The sequence below is a fragment of the Colobus angolensis genome, unplaced genomic scaffold, assembly GCF_000951035.1.
Source record: "Colobus angolensis palliatus isolate OR3802 unplaced genomic scaffold, Cang.pa_1.0 Scaffold111, whole genome shotgun sequence".
NCBI lineage: Eukaryota > Metazoa > Chordata > Mammalia > Primates > Cercopithecidae > Colobus > Colobus angolensis.
In genome coordinates this window covers 6,471,445-6,476,815 of record NW_012112142.1, presented here as the reverse complement: position 1 = coordinate 6,476,815, position 5,371 = coordinate 6,471,445, and positions in this window count along the sequence as shown.

The window sequence follows — 5,371 nt, the reverse complement described above, 5'->3', positions numbered from 1 at the left end:
TTCCTCCACTGGGAAAAGGGGAACCGTTGCTTTCTCTTCTACCTTGTCTCCCTTCATTCTCTTGTCCTCTGCCGGGCTGCTTTCCTCTGTTCAGAATTACCTAGAGAGAGCCACACGTGGCTTGCTCTGCCACTACAGCCCCCTAGTCTAGGCCAAGTCTCTCCCAACCTCCAGAGTATGCTCTCTGGAGTGCCGATAGCCTTTGCTTTTGTCCCCTCTTCCTCCGTGAATCCTAGTTGGCTTTGATGGGAGGGAAAGAGGCTGTGAGTCTTTATTTCGTTCTAGAAGGGCCCGGAAATTACTGGATGCAGAGATTTCTGGTGACACTCGCTGAGTATTTGCATTGGAAGGTTAGGAGAGAGAGCCCCGGAAAGGCACTGAAAGGAGGCGGTTACCCTTCGGCATAGGGGGTGCCTGGTATCTTTGGGCGAGAGAGCGACTCGACTCCTTTAATGCAGGAGAGGGGGACTTGGGGCTCACAAGGAGCCAGTGACAGGGTAGTAGTGAACATACTCAGAAGATAAAAGATGTTTGAACAAAACGCAGCCATCACTCCTCAAACATAAATCCCTATCTCAATACTCAAGCACCAAAGCGCCCTCCTTCACCTGAACTTTGCTCTGTAGCTACATCCCTGGGGGCTTTCAGAAGTTTGTTTCAGGGATAATTCCCTCTTGTGTCTTCTTTTTCCTGCCTGTAACAGTAGAAGCCAGGAAAGAGTTTAATCTACGCGCCCCTCATCCCCACCCCAAACTCTTCTGCCGCAAGCCAGGAGTCCAGAGAGAGCTCAGGGCATTCATCTTCTATTCAGAATCTGAAGCAGATTGGCTGATTTTGAAATCCGTACAAAAACAGATGGGGGAATCCCTCCTTTCCGAAACTCTTTCTTCCACAAACCACTTTCTCCCTGAGATCGAAATGGTGAGCGAATAGGGCCAGATCTGTCCTTTCAGAAATCTTCCTTGTAGTCCAATTCAATTCTGTTTGAAATACAAAGAAATCACACTGCCCTTAATAGATTAAAATTTAATAAAAGACATTAGGTCCGGTAAAATATGAATGCACTACTTAAAATTTTAATAGTAAATTAGGACCCAGATACAAGGAGGAGGCAGTGATTTCTCCCCTTGGGATCGCTTCAGGCGCAGGCTGATTTTCGAGTGGGGGGGCCTACTGCAGGGATCCTTTGTCCAGAAGCCTGAGGGGAATCTCCAGCTACTCCTCCTCACCCAGGGGTGGGGGATTGTGAGGGGGGCTGTTCACATCTGTCTGCATCTGCCAGAGGACTGGACTGAAGCTATTGTCAAACAAAGAGGCTTGGCGAGAAGAAAAGAACGCCTCCTGTAGGCACACAGTTGATCCATTTTCCATCTTGCTGCTTAAAAAATAAAATGTTTATTTTCCTTTTACTAGGTCTGTAGGTGTGCAGATGCACAAGGGTGAATAGGGGCTTGGGCATAGGTATGTTGAGGTCCTAGGAAGCAGGTTTCAAATTTTGGGTCATTTGCCTCCACCCCTTGGGTTTATTGCCAACTTTCCAATTGTTTAGATAGCTCGTGCTAACGGCGGGGCTGGAGTCTTTTTTCCTTGGAGAGAGGCTTCCACACTCACTGGAGCACTTTGCAGCAATGCCTCTGGGCAAAACCGAAATGGGTTTTATTGATATCACCGCAACGACGTTGGTATTCTGGACACTTCTGAAAGGAGAGACTGCAAGATTGCAAGTCCTGGTTGATGAAGGAACAATTGCTTTTTTCCTCTAATGCAACAAAATCACTGTTCATTTTTCACTTTGAGTGGGAAATGGAGAACTATAACTCTATGACTTGACTTTTAAAAAATGTATGTGTTTTCTAGGAGGAAGGAAATCCAGGTAAATAAACTCTTGAATTGCTCTATGACCACATATTAATTTACTTCAATTTGATAATTTGAAAACACAGCCTTCCTTTTTTTCTTGTCTGGAATTAGGGATATCACTGAGAAATATCAGAGAGATAAAAAAGTTATGTTAAACATTTTTAAAAATGATATATGAATTTCAGTTACCAGGAAAATATTCTCATGGGAGTTTTCTTGCTTAAAATAGTTTTGGTCAATAAATTCCATATCAAACAAAGTTTGTCCAGTCATGTCAACAGTGTCCCTCTCTATTTCATGAATTTATTATGGTACCTTATTTACCATATGAAGTGGTGACAAGTGTTTAGCATTTTGGAGATCAGTTGTCAGTTACTATTAAAATCAAGATTAATTCATATTAACGATATGCATTTCTCAATACTCCCAGGTGACAACATACATTAAAACAACTATTGCAAGTAATTAAGCTCAATGAAGGAGGAGGGGACAGAGAGAGGTTCAAAATACCCCAAATATTTGATTTTCAATTCAAGTTCAGCAGACTGTTGCCACAATAATGCTCTGGAAACTCCTCAGGGTTGCTTTTTACTTTACATCTAATTAGGTACCTAATGAAAGAGAAGAATTTTTTCCCCATGTGGTTTTTCTCCTTGATTTTCTTGTGCCTTTTTTAAACACATAAACACACTATTTAGGAGTAGCCATACCCAAAAGTTTCTCATGTGATTCACTTGCTGTAATAATCTGGGGAAATTAGAAAGAAGAGGACGTTTGTCTTCTGGTTATTTTCCATCTTCACTCTCACTTTGGCCCTTTGGCCTTTATCGAGTATCTATAGAAAACACACCCAAAATATTTTTATGGATTTTTTATTAGGCTTTAAAGATGCTCAACAGTTAATACTAATTAGACCATCCAAAGCCTTTTGAAGATTAAGCGAATTGGACAATCCTTGTTAATTAGAACATAATTTGAAGTTTGAAATTATATCACTGATGAAGTAGTCTAATTAGTATGACGATATGTTAATGGACCAGTGAGACATAGTGTCGGTAGAGTTTGGCATGAACCTCTTCACGGCTTGCAGGAAATCCTCCCTCCTATACCGACATTAATAAAAGATTTCTATAGACTTCAGCCTTTCCACGATGACATACAATTTATAGTACACACAATGCATTAGCTCATAGTACTGCTCAATTTTTTCACTATTATGAAAACTAATAAATTCGTCAAGCTGAATTAAGCATACAAATCAGATGAGGCATAGCAGATTACACAGTGAAGCGCGGTGTCTCCCGAGCCTAAATGAAATTTCTATCTAATAATTCCTTCCTGGCCCAGTCATAATTTGTTTAGAGATGTTGTTCTACTTCTTTCAAAGCGCTATTCGCACTATAATTAAATGATACTCAAGCTTTTAACTTTGATTTATTTCATTTCTTGAAGCTTGAGACAGTGAGAGCTGTACAATGTCATTTTTTCTGTTTCCTTGAAAATTACTCTGGCTGTTGTTGAGGCAGAAATTAAACACCTAAGCACTTACTTGAACTGTCCGGCACAAGCCACATTCATTCAACACTCCCCTCTCCCTGCCCCATGTCCAGGTTTATCTGAGCTCACACCCGGGAACACTGCTGCTAGGAATCCCCTTCGGCTACTATTTATTATTTTCCCCCACACAGGGGAAGAGAAAGGCAAGACCGGGAGGATCCAGGGAAAGCGGAAGGGAATTAAGGACCATGGACAGAGCCCGTCGCAAGGACAGAGCCCGTCGCGCGCTGGTTGCTGCCGCCTTCCCCAGCACTCTGGCGACTCCTGAGGACAGTGGTCCCATCTTGAGCCCGCTATTCTGCCCGGTTGAGGTCAAGGGTGGAGAGGCGGTCCCCGCCTCTCCACCGCCACTTCCGGGAGCTGACCACCCGCGGGTTCCCCTTTTCCACTCTCCTTCCCACTCTGTTTTTGTCCCAGGGCTCGCCAGTGCCTCTCAGGCCTGCCGCCTGCTCTCGCACCTGCTCGCCTTCCCCAGGCGCCCAGTGCCTGCACCTGCTCCCAGTCAACCCCGGTCCGGATTGGGCCACCCGCGGGTTCCTGCGTTGGGGTCGGGGGGCCTTCTCACCCTCGCCTGCACCCTGCTCCTTCCGCTCTCTAGGGAGGTGACAGAAGCCCCCAACACCGCAGGAAGTAGAGAGAACATGGGATCCAGAAGGAGAGGGAGGAAGCAGTGTGTGTGTGTGTGTGTGTGTGTGTGTGTGTGTGTGTGTGTCAGAGAGAGAGAGGGGTTATCTCCTTTTGCAACTGGAACTAAGAGTGTGTGTCTCTAGGAAAAGTGGTCTGCACTTGGACTGGGACAGAAGTGGGAGTCAAGTGTCAGCTAAAAATAGGCTCCGCACGGAGAGGCTGTGGAAATGAAGATAAGTGGGGCTTGTGCCAGCCCCCGAGAGTGTTTGTGTGTGTGAGTGTGTGTGTGTTTGTGTTGTGGGGTGTATTCAGCAACACATGCGCTGTGTAATTTCTGACCTTCCCTCTCCCTCTGTCAGTTGCCCCTTCTTCCTTTGATTGTGGCTAATGAAGAATAATAAATCCAGGGGCAGGGCTTGCCAGTGGATCCTTCCAAGACTCAACTCACACTGTACTGGATACAGGGAGGAGGAGGAGGAGAAAAGGGGGGCAAGAGGAGCGTGGTGTGTCTGTGTGTATGTGTGTGTGTGTGTTGTGTGGGGGGGTGACAGGGGGAGGGAGGAGTCGCATGCGCACAGACGACCCGAGCCTGCTCCGCGGCTGTCCAATCCGCTGAGAGCTGCGAGAAATCGAGTGAGAGAAAGCCCTGCAGCCCCTCCGACCCCATGTCTCTTTGGCACCAGGCACCCGCCGGGCCGTGGGGGGCTCGTAACAGAGGGCCAACCTCCGCTTGTATTGGGGCGGGAGCTCAGAGCGGCGCGCAGGACCAGGGTTGGCCGCAGCTTCTGTGTTCTCAGCGGTGGCCAGGAACCTGGGATCAGGGTCACCTGAGCAGACGGGGTGGGGGAGGGCCGAGTGGGGTTGGAAGCCTGGAACTTAGTGGTAAGCAGGAGGCGTGGGAGGAGGCAGCCAGGTAAGAGGCACTCCCAGTAGTCCAGGGAAAACCCTACCCAACGCTGGCTTGGGCCGCAACTTTATTTGGGAGTTTCTTTTTCCGGTGAGACAGAGATCCGGCAGAAGCAGCGGGAGGGGCTGGAGGCTGGTCCTTAGGTAGGCACTGCCTGGCGACTGGAGCGCGGACCTGGCCACTTGGGTGGGGTCGAGTGGGGACGCGATTGTGAGTAGCAGTCGCCGGACTCTGCGAAGGGGCGGCGGCAACAGAGCGCCGGCGGGGGCAGAGAAGGGGCGGCGGAGGGCGCGGTGGGCGAGAGCGAGGCGAGTGCGGGGAGAGCAGAAAGGACTCAAGCCTGAGGGGAGTAGAGAGGGAGAAGGGGCAACGCGAGAAACCTAGCAGGAGCCGGCGTTTCCTGGCAAGGGAGGGTGGAGG